Here is a 25642-nt window from a genome sequence, read left to right on the forward strand (position 1 = left end):
CAGGCAAGGAGGAGGTGTAAAGTCGATTGGGCTGTCTTTTTGTCACAAGGACAAGGCAGTAAGTTCTTAAGAACCAATTGATTATTTGGATAACCAAGCATTAACGGAATAAGGTTCAATCTGAATCTAGTCAGAATGAATCGATGCAGGTTATTCTGAACTATCCGCAGGTATGAGTGCGAATGATTTAATTTCTGCGGTATAGATGCATACAACTTTACGGTTTGTTTCCCTTTGTGGGTATTCCACCTATCCTGTGTGACTTGATTTGGAAAGATCACCTTTAGTATTGATTTGGGGAAATGTTTGCAAAGATGTGGGGTATCATACAAAAACCCAAGATCCAAAGAAATAAGGGTTTTTCTGACATATGATATCCAGGGGATTCTGTGGGCATAGTCCAAATTCAGGACATCTTTGAAGAATTTGTGGTTAAAACCCACCGATTCCCTTTTCCAAACTGATAGCCAGAGAAAAAGTGGTGCTAATATTATGGCATCTGTCATAAAAGGCATACCAGCTTCTTTATGGGTTATAACAATATTGCTTGATTGTGAAATTCACAACAGTCTTTTTATGAATGTATCTTCTTGTACTTGGAGTGGTATTACGTCAGTGATACCCCATATTGCTGCTCTGAACATGGCCATTGGGAGTGTTTTTGCCATATAGATAGTAGACATTTCAAGTATCGGCTTATGGCCTAGTTTTTTGGAAAATCAAATAAGGCTTCGATACTTTGAATCATTAAATTAACTTGATTTTGCATCATCTCCTTCCAAAGGTTTTTTTGTTATCAAAAACAACCCCATAATAATTAAAACAATGTTCCTGCTTCATTATTTCCCCATCTAATGTATATCTCATTTTCTTCTTTTTGTCGCTGCCTATTGCCATGACGTAGGATTTAGTTTTATTAACGTGCAGATCTAGGTTATGCATAAAATCTGTTTAGTGTGTGATTAGTTTTTGTAATGCCATGGGTGTCCTTGCCAGCAGGACAGCATTGTCTGCGTAGAGGATAGGAAGAGCAGAAGATGGAACTAGCTGGGTATCTTTCGCACTCTTGATCAGGACGTCACTTTGTTTATTTTTATAGAGAGCAAACAGAAAGGGGGCCAGGATACAGCCTTGCCTGACACCCCTTTCAATTTTAAACGGTTTGGTGCATTCACCGTTTTCCTGTATCGTACCACATCGGTAGCATCCAGATATAGCCCCCTAATAAAGTTAATATTAATTTCCTCCACTCCCATCTCCTTTAACACTTCCCATAGCTTGCTGTGACCCACACAGTTGAAGGCCTTACATAAATCCATGAATGCCAGATAAATTTGGGCATTTTTTTGCTCTCGTGTATTTACCAATTGTGAGTCAAGTTGAGATTTTGGTCCAGTGTTCCCCTACCTTGCCTAAACCCATACTGAACTTCTGTGAGGATGTCCCTTGCCTCTGCCCATATTTCTAGTTTATTTAAAAATAACTGACCCATTAGTTTGGCTGAGCTTTTGAGCAAATAAATGTGACGATAATTGAAATGACCGAAGCATTCCCTTTTTTGTGTATCAGGATGATTACTGATTTTTTCCAGGAGAGGGGGAGGACCACTCTCAGCTATGGCGTTAAAAGCCACAGTTAATAGAGGAGACCAAAAAGGGATATTGGCTGGAAAAACATGCCTAGGTACCCCACCTGGCCCCTCTGCTTTGCCAGAAGGAGATTGGGTCAGGGCAAGTTTGATTTCATCAAAGTCAAATAAGAGGCGCATAGGGGAATTAATAGTAAGGCTAACATTTGCGCCTGTAGATTCCTCTATCCCATGAAAAATACCCTGAAAGCGTTTTGCCCAAGAATCTTCTTCAATATTGGTATCTAAGGATAGACCATTATTGTCATTCAGGAAGGGAGTATTGATAACTTATCAGAAGGCCATGCTAACTCGAAGGGAAGAAGATTTCTTTAGATTTTCCCATTGCTCTAGTTTCAGCTGACTCAGCCTGTTTGTCCTGGCTAAGTTATAGGTTTTCCTCAGCACGTGTATCTGATCTGCATTCCTAGGTGATGACTTGAGTGCCTAGCGCAGATTTGAGGAAGCAATCATGCAATTCTTAACAAACTATCGATGAGCGATGGAATCTCTAGTAGAGGGCGGGCGTATCAATTGTGATTTTAGATACATTAGTAACTTGTTAAACGCCTCAGCTATACAGATCTGGTCTAGTGATGGATCCTGACAGGTTTTTATGCCCTCCGGGTTAGCCAAAACAAAAGTCATGAAAAGAGTGACCACATCGACCTTCTCCCATTTCCAAGTGATGCCATTGGATCTACTTATAATTGGTTTGGGAAATTTGGGGCCGTTTTGGGAATAAGGCACCAGCCATAACAGACCACTGGACAGTGTGGCATGATCACTAAATTCAGTGAAGTTAGTTTTTGGTTTTGAAAGCCTTGAATTTAGGATCTCAGATTAGAATATATAATCTAGAGTAGATATATATTCACCTCTATGAAAAGTTGGAAAGAAAGTCCCCGTGTGTGTATCTAGAGCGTTATGGATCAAAAGTTACCATTTCACTAGTATGGTATTGACGACGTTCCCCTGAGTGTCGTGATGAAAATAGGGGATACAGACATTTTTGTGATCCAAAATTCCGCATAGCTCTGCAGAATTTCGAGAGCAAGGTTTCAAATTAAAATCTCTCAACCAAATTACATATAGGGGTTTGAGATGAGACTCCACTAAATCCTCTAACAAATTATCCAGAGATTGGGGTACCACTACTGGGTCCAAAAAGTTGTTATTATAATAGTTTACCAATAATAGATCCCAGGTGTCAGTGCCTTTAATAACCAGAAAATGAAAATTTGGAGAATTATTTATATATGTCCGGACTTTAAGTGCCACCACGTTGGAAATCAGTGTTAATAAGACACCCCTGGGCCTAATCCCTGTAGATGGTAAGACCAAAGTTTGAAAAGACCTATATCCATCGATGTATATTGGGTCTGTCTCCCAGGTTTCTTGGATAAGGATAATCTGGTAATTGGACAAAACAGAAAGCCATTCCTCATTGTTACGCTTGCTGCTGTATCCAGCTATGTTCCAGGATGCAAAAGAGTATGTTAGGTCTGTGTGTCCCTAATAAGAGATAAATTAGTGCATTGGTCGGGAGCTGATATGTGTGAGACAGCACAACTCTGATGTTCCTTTCCCGCGGTAAGAGCTGGCAAACATCCATTTGCTTCACCCCTTCAAACTGTATTCTGTTAGACAACTGGTTTTCACCCGTATGTCAATCAGAAGAATCTAGACCTGATAAAGGGGCAAATCTATTGGAGGTGGAATAATGTACAGGATTAATCATTGGAATCCTGTTCACATGTGGATGGCGATCTGAAACTGTATGCTGGACCCCTCCCAGATGCAGGGTTTGTAGTTTATACAAGAAATCCAGAGGTGAGGAGACGATCATAGTAAATAGGTTCGGATCAGCTATGGGTTGTGAGAGTAAATCTCTTACCAAATGGGGGCTGTCAAAGTTTAAAACAACACAATCGCCTTCATAAGGTTTTGGAGAAGGGCCCACCCAAGAGGTTCTGCACGCCATTAAGAGATGGTTCCATATCAGAGGTCCTGGCCTCATGTGAATGTTTAACCAGTGGCGTGCTTCGGCCATGAGCTGGGTGATAGATTCACTTTGTGAGAAATTAAGAGCAGGAACATTCAATAAAACTAATATAGATGGGCGGGCTGTGGGTGGGAGATCAAGGTATTGAGGTTTAGAATATTTCTGCGTGAGATCAAATGATGGCTACTTGACATATCTTTGAATGGTTTTTCCAGAGCCCTCAGGAGGGTTAGGGATAACCAATCTGATCACAGGTTTCTGAGAGGTGGGTGTTACAGATAGTGGGAAGGGAGTGTTGATAGGTTCACTTGACAATAACTGAATGCCCCCTCTTTGTAGTGTCCCTACTTGCGGGACACACCCTTGATTGGCCACAATTAATGATCATCCTGACTGAGAACAAAGGGTACAAACAGGATTATTTGTTGTGTGCATAGGGTGTAATAGTTGTTATTGTGTAAGGTGTGGCTGTGTTGGAACTTTACTGGGGCCTAGTAACTCCTCCATTTTTTGTTCAATATTATCCAATTATGATAATATCAGGCTAATTAATAGAGAGAGTCTTCCAATGGGACCAGCGACCTTGGGAGTTCATAAACATCAGAACCGGTCTTAGATCTTGGTTGTTGAGGAGATGATTTCCTGAGTTTCTTTGCTCGGGTTGAGGGAGATTCTTTAGTGGGACCTTTCTTCCTCTTACCGTTCGTAGTCAGAAAGGGAGGGGGCTTGGGGACAGTGAGGTTAGTGAGTGCGGGAGGGAGGGATGTCAATAACAGGTGCAGTGATATTTGATGGGAGGTCACAATGTTCGGCAGCCCCCTGAATGTTAAGCCGTGACTTGGGCTCTATACTGAGTTCTGAGGAAGCAGGTGTACTGGTAAAGAGTACTGTAAGCCCATCATTGGAGCCGTGGGCACCGTCCCCCAGAGAGAGTCTGCGCTCCGTAAGGGCTATCTCTTTAGATATGGCATTAGAAGCTTTGGCAAAAATGAGTCAATAATAGAGATAGTTAGACTAGAATTCAGGTTTGGATCTTTCATACCCAGCTTGATGCAGGCTCCAGACGACCTGAACTACTGGGGTTAGAGGGGAGTCCCAGCCCAGCCTCCTCCGGACTTTGACAGGCGTATATGGGCCCACCCTTGGCCAGCGAGCATCTCGTGCCGCAGGAGTCACAGGAGCCCGAGTTGCCTTTATGTCCCTCCTGGTGCTGCTGGAACACGTTGGCGGTGCTAGCCGATGGGACTTTTGGGGGATGTAGTCCCCTGGAAAGTGCCGGTGCCTGCTGTGCAATGACGGGCTCCTGCACCGCAGGTGCCCTGAGCTGCCTTTATGTGCCTCGTGGCGCTGTGGAGACACGGCGGTGCCTGCTGCTGGGCCTGTTGGGGGATGTAGTCCCCTGGAAAGTGCCGGTGCCTGGTGTGCAATGACGGGCTCCTGCGCCACAGGAGCCCTGAGCTGCCTTTATGTGCCTTGTGGCGCTGTGGAGACACGGCGGTGCCTGCCGCTGGGCCTGTTGGGGGATGTAGTCCCCTGGAAAGTGCCGGCGCCTGGTGTGCAATGACGGGCTCCCATGCCGCAGGAGCCCTGAGCTGCCTTTATGTGCCTCGTGGCGCTGTGGGGAAATGTTGTCGGTGCCTGCCGCTGGGCCTGTTGGGGGATGTAGTCCCCTGGAAAGTGCCGGCGCCTGGTGTGCAATGACGGGCTCCCATGCCGCAGGTGCCCTGAGCTGGCTTTATGTGCCTCCTGGCACTGCTGGTGTGCGTTGGCGGTGCCAGCCGCTGGGCCTGTTGGGGGATGTAGTGCCCTGGAAAGTGCTGGTGTCTGGTGTGCAATGACGGCCCTCCTGACCTTTATATGCAGCCCCTGGGCAGCAGCACTGGGCTGCTGTTTACTCGACTCAGCACTAACATGAAGAAAAATGTTAAATATATAGCAAGAACGCATTTAAAGGTTACCTGCAGTTAGGGAAAGGCCGTAACAAGGCCCTTAACTTTAGGAACACCTTCATTTTTAAAGACAGCAAATGTGTAAAAATACGATAGTCTTTTCAAAATTCTAAAAGTGTATTTAATTGACCTGTAGAACTATTTCACCTTAGTAAATCAAAGTATAGCAGTGCATTCAGAAGTATTTCATTGCCATTAGTGACTACATCCAAGCACAGGAGATGGTTTTGAATAACATGCATCCTTAGGTCATGTATTTCAAGTTCCTCTGATATGATAATAAAGAAAACAGAGGGAAAAAAAAAAAAACAATTGCCCAGGGTCACACAATTTGGTCAAGTGGAGAAGTCAGGATTCGTCCTAGGTATTCCGGTTTCACATTGAGCAGTTTTGTTCAGCCACTGTATATACATGCTTTGCTTCCCCTACACTGAGTTTACGCCCCCCTGCTGGCATCATTGCGGCCCTCGGTCACACAAACGACCAAACTTTGCAGGCCCTGGGAAAATGTTTGTGAGCACCCATGGTCTAAGCCTAGTCTACTGATTACAATAATCAGTGACCCATGAAGGATCCTAAAGGTGCAAAATCCAGATAAATTACAGCAGAGCCATCCCTTCAAATACAGTTCTTACACTCTGCACTTGCAATACTTTCCTCTTCGATAACGTACATCACACAGCCTCGGCTTACGACTGCAGGGCTCAGATAATTTGTAAAATACAGGGCATATAGACAGACAGTGGAGCTATCTTTCAGGTTACACTACTGTGTCAGATGGTGCGATTATAGAGTATATAAACACCTCATGCAGCTGGATTGCGTCTGTTGATCATTCTGAGAAGTAAAATAAATAAAAAATAGAGTTTACACAGAGACGGTATTGCTGTACATTTATATTATGGAAGATTATAAAATAAGTCGGTAATGAGGGCATTTGTGTGAAATCCTGGCTCGACCCATAGAACGATGGTCACTTAAGAGCTATTTTCTTAAATTGTGTACCATCATTCTGTTTCAACTCAAGGCTGATGGTAATGTGATGTGATGCAAAGAGCCTGTGTATGATCTCAAAAAACAAAAATGTGCTCAAATGTCAGACTGTGGCCTACTGCTGGGGTTACTAACAACCTTCAGTGCCCTCTTTGAATTGCTAAGTGCACAAATGATTAACCAAACATGCAGTCGAGTAAACTACCTTACCAAATAAAAGTCATCATTTCATAGTAATATTTCTGTCCATTTAAAAAAATAGGAAGTAGGAAACTGAAGGACGAAAAGCACCCTTTCATGCAGAGAATAATAAAGGAGCAATTTAACTTAACTTTTCAGTTCTTTTATAAATATATTTTATTTCTAAACAGTGTTAAGGCTTCTTGGTGACTGCGCACCTGTGAGGCCTCTCTGTGTTACCACCGTTTACTTCCCACGACTGGAAACTCTGAGGCTGAAAACTGCTTCCTAAAGCTTTTCTGGGGAGAATGCTGAAAGCACAGGGTCTGCTCTGGGGGATGGGACGTCTGCCCACCTGCTATAGATATGCTAATGCAATCGTTTATCCGAGGTGTGTGTAGGCGAAAGGCACTCCAAAGCGGCCGCTTTTATGGATCAGCGCTTCCTCCTGCCACAGCCACACCTCAGCTGCTTTGCTCTCAAACTCTGTAATGTAAAGAGACACAGAGCAGAGGATTCCAAAGAGAGCCCTGTGTGCGCGCACACTGCGCAAAGTTTGACCTTTTTGCAGTAAACCAATCAAGTTAACAATTCTCGCATCTACACACTCAGAAGTCACTTAAGAATGGCAACGTGCTTATATTTATTTACACTATATATGTAAATAACGAATGTGAACACTTAATACTTACAAAATGTGCTGTATTACTCTGCTATAATAAATTGTGTCTAAACTGAACAATGGGCCATTGTATGCCGTTTTTCGTCGACATCAGCAGTTCCTCAAGTGTGTTCAAGATAGTTTAAACAGGATGTAGTTATCATCAAATTAAGTATTTGTGAAGTCTTTACGTTTCATATTTATTAATCACTTACTGTTGTAAAAAGGCTTTTCACCAAAATAGGTAATCAATATTACTAAACTAACAAAAGTGGTTTGTATTATATATTTTGGTTGTGTACAATCAAAGAAAGTTCAGACAGGATAAAAGTAGTTATTCTGCAACGTCAGCTGTCCAAATTATTACATTCATGTGCTACCCTGAATTCATAACGTATTTATCTATTTAACAAGATTAATTACAACTGCGTAATTTGTAATTTTCAGCTCTGTGTTGATCGTATTATATTGTAAGTCGATCTATATAGCACTGACTATCCTGAAGCGGTATCAAGGCACTTTCACAGGTTCTTAACTCGAAACTGACCCAAATTGCTTTTAGAAATGTTTATAAAACAGCTAACAATTTTAGACACAAATGGTCTGAATTCAAAAGCTTCATGTAAATAAAGGTTTACTTTAATAAAGAGGGAAAAGGTTACTTTGCAGGAAAAATATTTTTAACACTGTGTTATGCAGCTTTTTCCTTCAAATGTCTGTGCTTTCTGCTGCTAGCATGTGTTCCTGGTGAAGAAAGTGTGTTTAAATGCAGTGTGTTTAAGCCTGCAGTACCTTCTCCTTTCTACAGAGGCAGAGCGAGCAAAAAAATAAACACACTTCATGAAACACAGGTCCCCACAAGGCAATTGCTTTTAAAGTTGTAAAAATTGACACAGATGTTCCTGACGTCATTTTTTGTTATTTAAAGGGCATTGCCTTGAGGGGACCTGGGTTCAGGTCCCCACAGTGCAATCAAGTCCCCACAGCGTGAGTGTGTTATCACACCCAAGTCCCCACAAGTATAGTAACACAAACCCAGACAGACAGACACACACACACACACACACACGCACACACAGACACACACACACAGATACACGCACACACACACAGGTGTGCAGCTCTGGTCCCTGCTTTGGCTCAGAGAAGCCAGTCTCATGCACAGACCTCGATGCACAAGAAACAAAACAGAAACAAAAACTAAAATTTGAAAGAGCTAAGGATGCGTGAGATTACACTGAATTAAATCCCCTCGAGTGACATTTCTCAAAAGTAGTCGAAGATGGACCCTGCTTGGTGTTTGCTTAAAAATCCAGGAAGTAGAAGTGTTCCGACTGTGAGTGTCTTAGCACCCACGTCTGTGTCTTTGCCAGCGCCAATGCTTGTTTCTCATACGAGACCCTGTCATGGACTCAAACACCCATGTCTGTGTCTTTGCAGGCGCCAATGCTTGTTTTCCATAGTACCCATGTCTGTGTGTTCGCAGGCGCCAGTGCTTGTTTCCCATAACACCCATGTCTGTGTGGTTATAGGAGCCAATGCTTGTTTCCCATAACACCCATGTCTTTGTGTTTGCCGGCGCCAATGATTGTTTCCAATAACACCCATGTTTTTGTGTTTACAGGCGGCAATGCTTGTTTCCCATAACACCCATGTCTGTGTATTTACAGGTGCCAATGCTTGCTTCCCATAACACCCATGTTTGTGTGTTTACAGGCGGCAATGCTTGTTTCCCATAGTACCCATGTCTGTGTGTTTGCAGGCGCCAGTGCTTGTTTCCCATAACACCCATGTCTGTGTGGTGATAGGAGCCAATGCTTGTTTCCCATAACACCCATGTCTGTGTCTTTACAGGAGCCACTGCTTGTTTCCCATAACACCCATGTCTGTGTCTTTACAGGCGCCAATGCTTGTTTCCCATAACACCCATGTCTTTGTGTTTGCCGGCGCCAATGCTTGTTTCCAATAACACCCATGTTTGTGTGTTTACAGGCTGCAATGCTTGTTTCCCATAACACCCATGTCTGTGTATTTACAGGTGCCAATGCTTGCTTCCCATAACACCCATGTCTGTGTCTTTGCAGGCGCCAATGCTTGTTTCCCATAACATCCATGTCTGTGTCTTTACAGGAGCCAATGCTTGTTTCCCATAACACCCATGTCTGTGTCTTTACAGGAGCCAATGCTTGTTTCCCATAACACCCACGTCTGTGTGTTTACAGGAGCCAATGCTTGTTTCCCATAACACCCATGTCTGTGTCTTTACAGGCGCCAATGCTTGTTTCCATGCTGGAGGCGGCGGTTCCGTCAGCGGCCACCAGAGGGAGCTCCTCGCCTGCTGATGAATCCACTGAGCTGCACATTGGATGAAAGGAGAAGGGTTTCCTCTTCCGGGTCAGCGGCGGCAGAGACAGCACCAGCAGCAAATGCTGACATCACTTCCTACCTCTCTTTGTGTGTTCAGCCTGGAGCAGAGGAGGAAGGAGCCCTGTCTGGTGAGCAGTTACCTTCATCTGCAGATCCCCCCTCAGACCCCAGATCTGCCCCTGCCCCCCCTCACCACCCCCCAGATCTGACCCCTCCTCCCCACAGCCCCCCAGTAGGAGGAGCGAGCCTGGACATGTCTGCACAGGTCTCTGCTCAGGTAGGAGATTGTCAGCACTATCAGCTGTGTTTGTAGAAATAGACTGAATAATCCTGGAGGGAATCTCTGCAGGAGCCGGGCTGAGTTGGGCTCTTCTATCCGGGGCCCCTGGGGCTGAGCTGGGCTCTTCTATCCGGGGGCCCCTGGGGCTGAGCTGGGCTCTTCTATCTAGGGACCCCTGGGCTGAGCTGGGCTCTTCTACCCGGGGGCCTCTGGGGCTGAGCAGGGCTCTTTTATCCGGGGGCCCCTGGGGCTGAGCTGGGCTCTTCTATCCGGGGGCCCCTGGGGCTGAGCTGGGCTCTTCTATCCGGGGGCCCCTGGGGCTGAGCTGGGCTCTTCTATCCGGGGGGCCGCTGGGCTCTTCTATCTGGGGCCCCTGGGGCAGAGCTGGGCTCTTCTATCCGGGGGGCCTCTGGGGCTGAGCTGGGCTCTTCTATCCGGGGGCCCCTGGGGCTGAGCTGGGCTCTTCTATCCGGGGCCCCTGGGGCTGAGCTGGGCTCTTCTATCTGGGGCCCCTGGGGCCGAGCTGGGCTCTTCTATCTGGGGGCCACGGGGCTGAGCTGGGCTGAGCTGGGCTCTTCTATCCTGGGGCAGACCTGGGCCCTTCTATCTGGGGCCCCTGGGGCTGACCTGGGCTCTTCTATCCGGGGGCCCCGGGGCTGAGCTGGGCTCTTCTATCCGGGGGCCTGGGACTGAGCTGGGCTCTTCTATCCGGGAGGCCCCTGGGGCTGAGCTAGGCTCTTTTATCCGGGGGCCCCTGGGGCTGAGCTGGGCTCTTCTATCCGGGGGCCCCTGGGGCTGAGCTGGGCCTGTTGGGGGATGTAGTCCCCTGGAAAGTGCCGGTGCCTGGTGTGCAATGACGGGCTCCCATGCCGCAGGTGCCCTGAGCTGCCTTTATGTGCCTCCTGGCACTGCTGCTGTGCATTGGCGGTGCCTCCCGCTGGGCCTGTTGGGGGATGTAGTCCCCTGGAAAGTGCCGGTGCCTGGTTTGCAATGACGGGCTCCCAATGCCGCAGGTGCCCTGAGCTGCCTTTATGTGCCTCCTGGCACTGCTGCTGTGCGTTGGCGGTGCCTGCCGCTGGGCCTGTTGGGGGATGTAGTCCCCTGGAAAGTGCCGGTGCCTGGTGTTCAATGACGGGCTCCCATGCCGCAGGTGCCCTGAGCTGCCTTTATGTGCCGCCTGGCACTGCTGCTGTGCGTTGGCGGTGCCTGCCGCTGGGCCTGTTGGGGGATGTAGTCCCCTGGAAAGTGCCGGTGCCTGGTGTGCAATGACGGGCTCCCATGCCGCAGGTGCCCTGAGCTGCCCTTATGTGCCTCCTGGCACTGCTGGTGTGCGTTGGCGGTGCCTGCCGCTGGGCCTGTTGGGGAATGTAGTCCCCTGGAAAGTGCCGGTGCCTGGTGTGCAATGACGGGCTCCCATGCCGCAGGTGCCCTGAGCTGCCTTTATGTGCCTCCTGGTACTGCTGCTGTGCGTTGGCGGTGCCTGCCGCTGGGCCTGTTGAGGGATGTAGTCCCCTGGAAAGTGCCGGTGCCTGGTGTGTAATGACGGGCTCCCATGCCGCAGGTGCCCTGAGCTGCCTTTATGTGCCTCCTGGCACTGCTGCTGTGCGTTGGCGGTGCCTGCCGCTGGGCCTGTTGGGGAATGTAGTCCCCTGGAAAGTGCCGGTGCCTGGTGTGCAATGACAGGCTCCCATGCCGCAGGTGCCCTGAGCTGCCTTTATGTGCCTCCTGGCACTGCTGCTGTGCGTTGGCGGTGCCTGCCGCTGGGCCTGTTGGGGGATGTAGTCCCCTGGAAAGTGCCGGTGCCTGGTGTGCAATGACGGGCTCCCAATGCCGCAGGTGCCCTGAGCTGCCTTTATGTGCCTCCTGGCACTGCTGCTGTGCGTTGGCGGTGCCTGCCGCTGGGCCTGTTGGTGGATGTAATCCCCTGGAAAATGCAGGTGCCTGGTGTGCAATGACGGGCTCCCATGCCGCAGGTGCCCTGAGCTGCCTTTATGTGCCTCCTGGCACTGCTGCTGTGCGTTGGCGGTGCCTGCCGCTGGGCCTGTTGGGGGATGTAGTCCCCTGGAAAGTGCCGGTGCCTGGTGTGCAATGACGGGCTCTCATGCCGCAGGTGCCCTAAGCTGCCTTTATGTGCCTCCTGGCACTGCTGCTGTGCATTGGCGGTGCCTGCCGCTGGGCCTGTTGGGGGATGTAGTCCCCTGGAAAGTGCTGGTGCCTGGTGTGCAATGACGGGCTCCCATGCCGCAGGTGCCCTGAGCTGCCTTTATGTGCCTCCTGGCACTGCTGGTGTGCGTTGACGGTGCCTGCCGCTGGGCCTGTTGGGGAATGTAGTCCCCTGGAAAGTGCCGGTGCCTGGTGTGCAATGACGGGCTCCCATGCCGCAGGTGCCCTGAGCTGCCTTTATGTGCCTCCTGGCACTGCTGCTGTGCGTTGGCGGTGCCTGCCGCTGGGCCTGTTGGGGGATGTAGTCCCCTGGAAAGTGCCGGTGCCTGGTGTGCAATGACGGGCTCCCATGCCGCAGGTGCCCTGAGCTGCCTTTATGTGCCTCCTGGCACTGCTGCTGTGCATTGGCGGTGCCTGCCGCTGGGCCTGTTGGGGGATGTAGTCCCCTGGAAAGTGCCGGTGCCTGGTGTGCAATGACGGGCTCCCATGCCGCAGGTGCCCTGAGCTGCCTTTATGTGCCTCCTGGCACTGCTGGTGTGCGTTGGCGGTGCCTGCCGCTGGGCCTGTTGGGGAATGTAGTCCCCTGGAAAGTGCCGGTGCCTGGTGTGCAATGACGGGCTCCCATGCCGCAGGTGCCCTGAGCTGCCTTTATGTGCCTCCTGGCACTGCTGCTGTGCGTTGGCGGTGCCTGCTGCTGGGCCTGTTGGGGGATGTAGTCCCCTGGAAAGTGCCGGTGCCAATGACAGGCTCCCATGCCGCAGGTGCCCTGAGCTGCCTTTATGTGCCTCCTGGCACTGCTGCTGTGCGTTGGCGGTGCCTGCCGCTGGGCCTGTTGGGGGATGTAGTCCCCTGGAAAGTGCCGGTGCCTGGTGTGCAATGACGGGCTCCCAATGCCGCAGGTGCCCTGAGCTGCCTTTATGTGCCTCCTGGCACTGCTGCTGTGCGTTGGCGGTGCCTGCCGCTGGGCCTGTTGGTGGATGTAATCCCCTGGAAAATGCCGGTGCCTGGTGTGCAATGACGGGCTCCCATGCCGCAGGTGCCCTGAGCTGCCTTTATGTGCCTCCTGGCACTGCTGCTGTGCGTTGGCGGTGCCTGCCGCTGGGCCTGTTGGGGGATGTAGTCCCCTGGAAAGTGCCGGTGCCTGGTGTGCAATGACGGGCTCTCATGCCGCAGGTGCCCTAAGCTGCCTTTATGTGCCTCCTGGCACTGCTGCTCTGCATTGGCGGTGCCTGCCGCTGGGCCTGTTGGGGGATGTAGTCCCCTGGAAAGTGCTGGTGCCTGGTGTGCAATGACGGGCTCCCATGCCGCAGGTGCCCTGAGCTGCCTTTATGTGCCTCCTGGCACTGCTGGTGTGCGTTGACGGTGCCTGCCGCTGGGCCTGTTGGGGAATGTAGTCCCCTGGAAAGTGCCGGTGCCTGGTGTGCAATGACGGGCTCCCATGCCGCAGGTGCCCTGAGCTGCCTTTATGTGCCTCCTGGCACTGCTGCTGTGCGTTGGCGGTGCCTGCCGCTGGGCCTGTTGGGGGATGTAGTCCCCTGGAAAGTGCCGGTGCCTGGTGTGCAATGACGGGCTCCCATGCCGCAGGTGCCCTGAGCTGCCTTTATGTGCCTCCTGGCACTGCTGCTGTGCATTGGCGGTGCCTGCCGCTGGGCCTGTTGGGGGATGTAGTCCCCTGGAAAGTGCCGGTGCCTGGTGTGCAATGACGGGCTCCCATGCCGCAGGTGCCCTGAGCTGCCTTTATGTGCCTCCTGGCACTGCTGGTGTGCGTTGGCGGTGCCTGCCGCTGGGCCTGTTGGGGAATGTAGTCCCCTGGAAAGTGCCGGTGCCTGGTGTGCAATGACGGGCTCCCATGCCGCAGGTGCCCTGAGCTGCCTTTATGTGCCTCCTGGCACTGCTGCTGTGCGTTGGCGGTGCCTGCCGCTGGGCCTGTTGGGGGATGTAGTCCCCTGGAAAGTGCCGGTGCCAATGACGGGCTCCCATGCCGCAGGTGCCCTGAGCTGCCTTTATGTGCCTCCTGGCACTGCTGCTGTGCGTTGGCGGTGCCTGCCGCTGGGCCTGTTGGGGAATGTAGTCCCCTGGAAAGTGCCGGTGCCTGGTGTGCAATGACGGGCTCCCATGCCGCAGGTGCCCTGAGCTGCCTTTATGTGCCTCCTGGCACTGCTGGTGTGCGTTGGCGGTGCCTGCCGCTGGGCCTGTTGGGGGATGTAGTCCCCTGGAAAGTGCCGGTGCCTGGTGTGCAATGACGGGCTCCCATGCCGCAGGTGCCCTGAGCTGCCTTTATGTGCCTCCTGGCACTGCTGCTGTGCGTTGGCGGTGCCTGCCGCTGGGCCTGTTGGGGGATGTAGTCCCCTGGAAAGTGCCGGTGCCTGGTGTGCAATGACGGGCTCCCAATGCCGCAGGTGCCCTGAGCTGCCTTTATGTGCCTCCTGGCACTGCTGCTGTGCGTTGGCGGTGCCTGCCGCTGGGCCTGTTGGGGGATGTAGTCCCCTGGAAAGTGCCGGTGCCTGGAGTGCAATGACGGGCTCCCATGCCGCAGGTGCCCTGAGCTGCCTTTATGTGCCTCCTGGCACTGCTGCTGTGCGTTGGCGGTGCCTGCCGCTGGGCCTGTTGGGGGATGTAGTCCCCTGGAAAGTGCCGGTGCCTGGTGTGCAATGACGGGCTCTCATGCCGCAGGTGCCCTGAGCTGCCTTTATGTGCCTCCTGGCACTGCTGCTGTGCATTGGCGGTGCCTGCCGCTGGGCCTGTTGGGGGATGTAGTCCCCTGGAAAGTGCCGGTGCCTGGTGTGCAATGACGGGCTCCCATGCCGCAGGTGCCCTGAGCTGCCTTTATGTGCCTCCTGGCACTGCTGGTGTGCGTTGGCGGTGCCTGCCGCTGGGCCTGTTGGGGAATGTAGTCCCCTGGAAAGTGCCGGTGCCTGGTGTGCAATGACGGGCTCCCATGCCGCAGGTGCCCTGAGCTGCCTTTATGTGCCTCCTGGCACTGCTGCTGTGCGTTGGCGGTGCCTGCCGCTGGGCCTGTTGGGGGATGTAGTCCCCTGGAAAGTGCCGGTGCCTGGTGTGCAATGACGGGCTCCCATGCCGCAGGTGCCCTGAGCTGCCTTTATGTGCCTCCTGGCACTGCTGGTGTGCGTTGGCGGTGCCTGCCGCTGGGCCTGTTGGGGGATGTAGTCCCCTGGAAAGTGCCGGTGCCTGGTGTGCAATGACGGGCTCCCATGCCGCAGGTGCCCTGAGCTGCTTTATGTGCCTCCTGGCACTGCTGCTGTGCGTTGGCGGTGCCTGCCGCTGGGCCTGTTGGGGAATGTAGTCCCCTGGAAAGTGCCGGTGCCTGGTGTGCAATGACGGGCTCCCATGCCGCAGGTGCCCTGAGCTGCCTTTATGTGCCTCCTGGCACTGCTGGTGTGCATTGGCGGTGCCTGCCGCTGGGCCTGTTGGGGGATGTAGTCCCCTGGAAAGTGCCGGTGCCTGGTGTGCAATGACGGGCTCCCAATGCCGCAGGTGCCCTGAGCTGCCTTTATGTGCCTCCTGGCACTGCTGGTGTGCGTTGGCGGTGCCTTCCGCTGGGCCTGTTGGGGGATGTAGTCCCCTGGAAAGTGCCGGTGCCTGGTGTGCAATGACGGGCTCCCAATGCCGCAGGTGCCCTGAGCTGCCTTTATGTGCCTCCTGGCACTGCTGGTGTGCGTTGGCGGTGCCTGCCGCTGGGCCTGTTGGGGGATGTAGTACCCTGGAAAGTGCCGGTGCCTGGTGTGCAATGACGGGCTCCCAATGCCGCAGGTGCCCTGAGCTGCCTTTATGTGCCTCCTGGCACTGCTGGTGTGCTTTGGCGGTGCCTGCCGCTGGGCCTGTTGGGGGATGTAGTCCCCTGGAAAGTGCCGGTGCCTGGTGTGCAATGACGGGCTCCCAATGCCGCAGGTGCCCTGAGCTGCCTTTATGTGCCTCCTGGCACTGCTGGTGTGCTTTGGCGGTGCCTGCCGCTGGGCCTGTTGGGGGATGTAGTCCCCTGGAAAGTGCCGGTGCCTGGTGTGCAATGACGGGCTCCCATGCCGCAGGTGCCCTGAGCTGCCTTTATGTGCCTCCTGGCACTGCTGCTGTGCGTTGGCGGTGCCTGCCGCTGGGCCTGTTGGGGGATGTAGTCCCCTGGAAAGTGCCGGTACCTGGTGTGCAATGACGGGCTCCCATGCCGCAGGTGCCCTGAGCTCCTTTATGTGCCTCCTGGCACTGCTGCTGTGCGTTGGCGGTGCCTGCCGCTGGGCCTGTTGGGGGATGTAGTCCCCTGGAAAGTGCCGGTGCCTGGTGTGCAATGACGGCCCTCCTGACCTTTATATGCAGCCCCTGGGCAGCAGCACTGGGATGCTGTTTACTCGACTCAGCACTAACATGAAGAAAAATGTTAAATATATAGCAAGAACGCATTTAAAGGTTACCTGCAGTTAGGGAAAGGCAGTAACAAGGCCCTTAACTTTAGGAACACCTTCATTTTTAAAGACAGCAAATGTGTAAAAATACGATAGTCTTTTCAAAATTCTAAAAGTGTATTTAATTGACCTGTAGAACTATTTCACCTTAGTAAATCAAAGTATAGCAGTGCATTCAGAAGTATTTCATTGCTATTAGTGACTACATCCAAGCACAGGAGATGGTTTTGAATAACATGCATCCTTAGGTCATGTATTTCAAGTTCCTCTTATATGATAATAAAGAAAACGGAGGGAAATAAAAAAAAAACAATTGCCCAGGGTCACACAATTTGGTCAAGTGGAGAAGTCAGGATTCATCCTAGGTATTCCGGTTTCACATTGAGCAGTTTTGTTCAGCCACTGAATATACATGCTTTGCTTCCCATACACTGACTTTACCCCCCCCCCCTTGCTGGCATCATTGCGGCCCTCGGTCACACAAACGACCAAACTTTGCAGGCCCTGGGAAAATGTTTGTGAGTACCCATGGTCTAAGCCTAGTCTACTGATTACAATAATCAGTGACCCATGAAGGATCCTAAAGGTGCAAAATCCAGATATATTACAGCAGAGCCATCCCTTCAAATACAGTTCTTACACTCTGCACTTGCAATACTTTCCTCTTCGATAACGTACATCACACAGCCTCGCCTTACGACTGCAGGGCTCAGATAAACTGTAAAATACAGGGCATATAGACAGACAGTGGAGCTATCTTTCAGGTTACACTACTGTGTCAGATGGTGCGATTATAGAGTATATAAACACCTCATGCAGCTGGATTGCATCTGTTGATCATTCTGAGAAGTAAAATAAATAATAAATAGAGTTTACACAGAGACGGTATTGCTGTACATTTATATTATGGAAGATTATAAAATAAGTCGTTAATGAGGGCAATTGTGTGAAATCCTGGCTCGACCCATAGAGCGATGGTCACTTAAGAGCTATTTTCTTAAATTGTGTACCATCATTCTGTTTCAACTCAAGGCTGATGGTAATGTGATGTGATGCAAAGAGCCTGTGTATGATCACAAAAAACAAAAATGTGCTCAAATGTCAGACTGTTGCCTACTGCTGGGGTTACTAACAACCTTCAGTGCCCTCTTTGAATTGCTAAGTGCACAAATGATTAACTTAACATGCAGTCGGGTAAACTATCTTACCAAATAAAAGTAATCATTTCATAGTAATATTTCTGTCCATTAAAAAAAATAGGAAGTAGGAAACTGATGGACGAAAAGCACCCTTTCATGCAGAGAATAATAAAGGAGCAATTTAACTTAACTTTTCAGTTCTTTTATAAATATATATTATTTCTAAACAGTGTTAAGGCTTCTTGGTGACTGCGCACCTGTGAGGCCTCTCTGTGTTACCACCGTTTACTTCCCACGACTGGAAACTCTGAGGCTGAAAACTGCTTCCTAAAGCTTTTCTGGGGAGAATGCTGAAAGCACAGGGGCTGCTCTGGGGGATGGGACGTCTGCCCACCTGCTATAGATATGCTAATGCAATCGTTTATCCGAGGTGTGTGTAGGCGAAAGGCACTCCAAAGCGGCCGCTTTTATGGATCAGCGCTTCCTCCTGCCACAGCCACACCTCAGCTGCTTTGCTCTCAAACTCTGTAATGTAAAGAGACACAGAGCATAGGATTCCAAAGAGAGCCCTGTGTGCGCGCACACTGCGCAAAGTTTGACCTTTTTGCAGTAAACCAATCAAGTTAACAATTCTCGCATCTACACACTCAGAAGTCACTTAAGAATGGCAACGTGCTTATATTTATTTACACTATATATGTAAATAACGAATGTGAACACTTAATACTTACAAAATGTGCTGTATTACTCTGCTATAATAAATTGTGTCTAAACTGAACAATGGGCCATTGTATGCCGTTTTTCGTCGACATCAGCAGTTCCTCAAGTGTGTTCAAGATAGTTTAAACAGGATGTAGTTATCATCAAATTAAGTATTTGTGAAGTCTTTACGTTTCATATTTATTAATCACTTACTGTTGTAAAAAGGCTTTTCACCAAAATAGGTAATCAATATTACTAAACTAACAAAAGTGGTTTGTATTATATATTTTGGTTGTGTACAATCAAAGAAAGTTCAGACAGGATAAAAGTAGTTATTCTGCAACGTCAGCTGTCCAAATTATTACATTCATGTGCTACCCTGAATTCATAACGTATTTATCTATTTAACAAGATTAATTACAACTGCGTAATTTGTAATTTTCAGCTCTGTGTTGATCGTATTATATTGTAAGTCGATCTATATAGCACTGACTATCCTGAAGCGGTATCAAGGCACTTTCACAGGTTCTTAACTCGAAACTGACCCAAATTGCTTTTAGAAATGTTTATAAAACAGCTAACAATTTTAGACACAAATGGTCTGAATTCAAAAGCTTCATGTAAATAAAGGTTTACTTTAATAAAGAGGGAAAAGGTTACTTTGCAGGAAAAATATTTTTAACACTGTGTTATGCAGCTTTTTCCTTCAAATGTCTGTGCTTTCTGCTGCTAGCATGTGTTCCTGGTGAAGAAAGTGTGTTTAAATGCAGTGTGTTTAAGCCTGCAGTACCTTCTCCTTTCTACAGAGGCAGAGCGAGCAAAAAAATAAACACACTTCATGAAACACAGGTCCCCACAAGGCAATTGCTTTTAAAGTTGTAAAAATTGACACAGATGTTCCTGACGTCATTTTTTGTTATTTAAAGGGCATTGCCTTGAGGGGACCTGGGTTCAGGTCCCCACAGTGCAATCAAGTCCCCACAGCGTGAGTGTGTTATCACACCCAAGTCCCCACAAGTATAGTAACACAAACCCAGACAGACAGACACACACACACACACACACACGCACACACAGACACACACACACAGATACACGCACACACACACAGGTGTGCAGCTCTGGTCCCTGCTTTGGCTCAGAGAAGCCAGTCTCATGCACAGACCTCGATGCACAAGAAACAAAACAGAAACAAAAACTAAAATTTGAAAGAGCTAAGGATGCGTGAGATTACACTGAATTAAATCCCCTCGAGTGACATTTCTCAAAAGTAGTCGAAGATGGACCCTGCTTGGTGTTTGCTTAAAAATCCAGGAAGTAGAAGTGTTCCGACTGTGAGTGTCTTAGCACCCACGTCTGTGTCTTTGCCAGCGCCAATGCTTGTTTCTCATACGAGACCCTGTCATGGACTCAAACACCCATGTCTGTGTCTTTGCAGGCGCCAATGCTTGTTTTCCATAGTACCCATGTCTGTGTGTTCGCAGGCGCCAGTGCTTGTTTCCCATAACACCCATGTCTGTGTGGTTATAGGAGCCAATGCTTGTTTCCCATAACACCCATGTCTTTGTGTTTGCCGGCGCCAATGATTGTTTCCAATAACACCCATGTTTTTGTGTTTACAGGCGGCAATGCTTGTTTCCCATAACACCCATGTCTGTGTATTTACAGGTGCCAATGCTTGCTTCCCATAACACCCATGTTTGTGTGTTTACAGGCGGCAATGCTTGTTTCCCATAGTACCCATGTCTGTGTGTTTGCAGGCGCCAGTGCTTGTTTCCCATAACACCCATGTCTGTGTGGTGATAGGAGCCAATGCTTGTTTCCCATAACACCCATGTCTGTGTCTTTACAGGAGCCACTGCTTGTTTCCCATAACACCCATGTCTGTGTCTTTACAGGCGCCAATGCTTGTTTCCCATAACACCCATGTCTTTGTGTTTGCCGGCGCCAATGCTTGTTTCCAATAACACCCATGTTTGTGTGTTTACAGGCTGCAATGCTTGTTTCCCATAACACCCATGTCTGTGTATTTACAGGTGCCAATGCTTGCTTCCCATAACACCCATGTCTGTGTCTTTGCAGGCGCCAATGCTTGTTTCCCATAACATCCATGTCTGTGTCTTTACAGGAGCCAATGCTTGTTTCCCATAACACCCATGTCTGTGTCTTTACAGGAGCCAATGCTTGTTTCCCATAACACCCACGTCTGTGTGTTTACAGGAGCCAATGCTTGTTTCCCATAACACCCATGTCTGTGTCTTTACAGGCGCCAATGCTTGTTTCCATGCTGGAGGCGGCGGTTCCGTCAGCGGCCACCAGAGGGAGCTCCTCGCCTGCTGATGAATCCACTGAGCTGCACATTGGATGAAAGGAGAAGGGTTTCCTCTTCCGGGTCAGCGGCGGCAGAGACAGCACCAGCAGCAAATGCTGACATCACTTCCTACCTCTCTTTGTGTGTTCAGCCTGGAGCAGAGGAGGAAGGAGCCCTGTCTGGTGAGCAGTTACCTTCATCTGCAGATCCCCCCTCAGACCCCAGATCTGCCCCTGCCCCCCCTCACCACCCCCCAGATCTGACCCCTCCTCCCCACAGCCCCCCAGTAGGAGGAGCGAGCCTGGACATGTCTGCACAGGTCTCTGCTCAGGTAGGAGATTGTCAGCACTTTCAGCTGTGTTTGTAGAAATAGACTGAATAATCCTGGAGGGAATCTCTGCAGGAGCCGGGCTGAGTTGGGCTCTTCTATCCGGGGCCCCTGGGGCTGAGCTGGGCTCTTCTATCCGGGGGCCCCTGGGGCTGAGCTGGGCTCTTCTATCTAGGGACCCCTGGGCTGAGCTGGGCTCTTCTACCCGGGGGCCTCTGGGGCTGAGCAGGGCTCTTTTATCCGGGGGCCCCTGGGGCTGAGCTGGGCTCTTCTATCCGGGGGCCCCTGGGGCTGAGCTGGGCTCTTCTATCCGGGGGCCCCTGGGGCTGAGCTGGGCTCTTCTATCCGGGGGGCCGCTGGGCTCTTCTATCTGGGGCCCCTGGGGCAGAGCTGGGCTCTTCTATCCGGGGGGCCTCTGGGGCTGAGCTGGGCTCTTCTATCCGGGGGCCCCTGGGGCTGAGCTGGGCTCTTCTATCCGGGGCCCCTGGGGCTGAGCTGGGCTCTTCTATCTGGGGCCCCTGGGGCCGAGCTGGGCTCTTCTATCTGGGGGCCACGGGGCTGAGCTGGGCTGAGCTGGGCTCTTCTATCCTGGGGCAGACCTGGGCCCTTCTATCTGGGGCCCCTGGGGCTGACCTGGGCTCTTCTATCCGGGGGCCCCGGGGCTGAGCTGGGCTCTTCTATCCGGGGGCCCCGGGGCTGAGCTGGGCTCTTCTATCCGGGGGCCTGGGGCTGAGCTGGGCTCTTCTATCCGGGAGGCCCCTGGGGCTGAGCTAGGCTCTTTTATCCGGGGGCCCCTGGGGCTGAGCTGGGCTCTTCTATCCGGGGGCCCCTGGGGCTGAGCTGGGCTCTTCTATCCAGGGGGGCCCTGGGGCTGAGCTAGGCTCTTCTATCCGGGGGCCCTGGGGCTGAGCTGGGCTCTTCTATCCAGGGCCTCGGGGCTGAGCTGGGCTCTTCTATCCGGGGCCTCTGGGGCTGAGATGGGCTCTCCTATCCGGGGGGGTCCTGGGGCTGAGCTGGGCTCTTCTATCCGGGGGCCCTGGGGCTGAGCTGGGCTCTTCTATCCGGGGGCCCCAGGGGCTGAGCTGGGCTCTTCTATCTGGGGGCCCTGGGGCTGAGCTTGGCTCTTATATCTGGGGACCCCGGGGCTGAGGTGGGCTCTTCTATCCGGGGCCCCTGGGGTTGAGCTTGGCTTATCTATCTGGGGGCCTCTGGGGCTGTGCTGGGCTCCTCTATCCAGGGGCCCTGGTGGGTTGAGCTGGGATCTTCTATCCGGGGGCCCTGGGGCTGAGCTGGGCTCTTCTATCCGGGGGTCCTGGGGCTGAGCTGGGCTCTTCTATCCGGGGGCCCCTGGGGCTGAGATGGGCTCGTCTATCCGGACGCCTCTGGGGATGAGCTGGGCTCTTCTATCTGGAGCCCCTGGGGCTGAGCTGGGCTCTTCTATCCAGGTCCCTGAGGTGGAGCTGGGCTCTTCTATCCGGGGCCCCTGGGGTTGAGCTGGGCTCTTGTATCCAGGGGCCCCTGGGGCTGAGCTTGGCTCTTCTATCCCGAGGCCCCTGGGGCTGAGCTGGGCACTTCCATCTGGGGGCCCCTGGGGCTGAGCTGGGCTCTTCTATCCGGGGGCCTTGGGGCTGAGCGCTCTTTTATCCGGGGCCCCTGGGGCGGAGCTGAGCTCTTCTATCTCGGGGCCCCTGGGGCTGAGCTGGACTCTTGTATCCGGGGGCCCCTGGGGCTGAGCTCGGTTCTTCTATCTGGGGGGCCCCAGGGGCTGAGCTGGGCTCTTCTATCCGGGGCCCCTGGGGCTGAGCAGGGCCCTTCTATCCGGGGGGCCCTGGGGCTGAGCTGAGCTCTTTTATCTGGGGGCTGAGCTGGGCTCTTCTATCCGGGGGGGCCCTAGGGCTGAGCTGAGCTGGGCTCTTCTATCCGGGGGCCCCTGGGGCTGATCTAGGCCCTTCTATCCGTAGGCCCCTGGGGCTGAGCTGGACTCTTCTATCTGGGGGCCCTGGGGCTGAGCTGAGCTGGGCTTTTCTATCCGGGGGCCCCTGGGGCTGATCTGGGCCCTTCTATTCAGAAGCCCCTGGGGCTGAGCTGGACTCTTCTATCTGGGGGCCCTGAGGCTGAGCTGGGCTCTTCTATCCGGGGGGCCCCTGGGGCTGAGCTAGGCTTTTCTATCCCGGGGCCCCTGGGGCTGAGCTGGGCTCTTCTATCCAGGGGTCCTGGGGCTGAGCTGGGCTCTTCTATCCGGGCCCCTGGGGCTGAGCCCGGCTCTTCTATCTGGGGGCCCTGGGGCTGAGCTTGGCTCTTCTATCCGGGGACCTCGGGTCTGAGATGGGCTCTTCTATCCGGGCTGTTCTTGCCTTAGTACAGAGGTCTTCAAACTTTTCTGCGCTGAGCCCCCCTAAGCAAACTATTTTGAACTCGGGCCCCCCCTTTCAAAAATGTATGAAAAGAACTGCAGGAGCTGGAACCACAGGGATAAGCACAGAGGTTTGAGACAGTTTTTGGGGTACTTTTCCTGTAGCTCCTAATGTACAGTAATATGAGACTTATAAGAGAGTAAATGCTTGAACCAAAAACAGAATATGATCAACAAACACTGCTCCCCAAAATTGGGAGAGTTGTGAGCTTCACACACTCATCAGCCCCAATGCAACACCACTTGCTTCACTAATGATAGCTTCTTTCCTGTAGTAGTAGTCTGTCTTGTGTGCCTCTTTCACCCCTTCCCCACCATGCCTGGCCATCACTCCAATCTTAACATAGGCCCTCTATCCCTTTCACACAAAAAATTGTTCCCTCACATTGTCCCCTCTGCAGCAATGGTTCCATTTGCTAGCAAGGAATATGAGCCCAAGTGTCTTTTTTGTAAAGACACCCATGCGCTAACAATGGAACACCCCTTTGATGCAAACTATCCAATGTAATTCCTGACTTGCTTTGGATAGTAAATCCCAGTGTAACACTCTGCATCAGGTTTACATTACAAAAGTAAAGCAAACCTGTTGCAAAGCATGAGTAAATCTGGGTCCAAGAGCGTTGCTGCACAGACCTGCATAATGTTTAGGTACAATCCAAGCCAAATCGGGATTAACGCTGGATTGTAAATACCAACACACTTTGCGTCAAGTTTCTGTTAAAAGTAGTAACACAAACCTGATACAAAGTCTTTTTAAATCTGGGCCTAAATCTTTTGCTGCAGCCTGTCTCATGCTGTGTGTAATAAAATTATACAACATTGACACATTCACAGTACTTTCTGGCAAAGACAGGTAGCTTGTAGCACTATAAAAACAAAAGTCACTATTCCCCACTGCACCAAGCTGAAGTGATTGTACTAACCAGCTTAGATTTCATCCTTTCCCACAGAATAATTAGCATTTGTTTTTCATCCAAAGTGTGTGCATTATTTTATACGCAGTTAACATAGTTACACCACATCAAACTAGCTACTGAAAAATGTTGTTCCTGGCATGCTAGTAACGGACCTCTTCGCCATTACACTTGTAATCACAGTCCTCATGCTTTTTTATGGCCTTTGGCTGCATGCAAATGATAGCGTAGAAACAGGACAAATAAACAAGTTCGCGCTTCCAGGCCATCTCTATTTACAAGATTTACAAGTCTTTACGGAGAGATTGGCGCCCCCCTGGGAATGCATCCACGGACCCCCAGGGGGGAGACCCCCAGTTTAAAGACCTCTGCCTTAGTACATCAGGTAGTACCGCCCATGACGGCGTGCCATGGGTAGTACGGTTGATACTTCATCTCATTCGTAGATCTAGGGCTGGTGCAGCCTTGTACTCATTTGTTCTTGCCTTAGTACATCGTGTAGTACCGCCCATGACGGCGTGCCATGGGTAGTACGGTTGATACTTCATCTCATTCTAGATCGAGGGAGGGTGCAGCCTTGTACTCATTTGTTCTTGCCTTAGTACATCAGGTAGTACCGTCCATGACGGCGTGCCATGGGTAGTACGGTTGATACTTCATCCCATTCCTAGATCTAGGGAGGGTGCAGCCTTGTACTCATTTCTTCTTGCCTTAGTACATCGGGTAGTACCGCCCATGACGGCGTGCCATGAGTAGTACGGTTGATACCTCATCTCATTCCTAGATCTAGGGCTGGTGCCGCCTTGTACTCATTTGTTCTTGCCTTAGTACACCGGGTAGTACCGCCCATGAAGGGGACGTCTCATCGCCACAATGCTGCTCTTCTGGTTGGTGTTGCAAGCGTTCCAGAAGGCAGTTTTGTTGCTTTTTACGGGCACTTTGCTCATAGTGGCGCTTATAGTCCGTGGACAGATTGCTTGTGTGGAACCCTGTGTCTGTGGTACAGGTACCACTCGACCCGCTCTGCCTGCTTTGTTCTGCAATACATACTGTCTGAGCCACCTATACAGGATACTGTGTGTACCGAGCCAGTACGGTATCAGGTGCCGCCCGCTTTAGGGAACTCAGTCGGGCATTCTGAGGTATGTGGGGGCCAAGTGACCAACAAACCAATCTTATGAACTGGAAGGGTGAAAGG

Source organism: Lissotriton helveticus, assembly GCF_964261635.1.
Source record: "Lissotriton helveticus chromosome 1_1 unlocalized genomic scaffold, aLisHel1.1 SUPER_1_unloc_34, whole genome shotgun sequence".
In the NCBI taxonomy this organism is placed as follows: domain Eukaryota; kingdom Metazoa; phylum Chordata; class Amphibia; order Caudata; family Salamandridae; genus Lissotriton; species Lissotriton helveticus.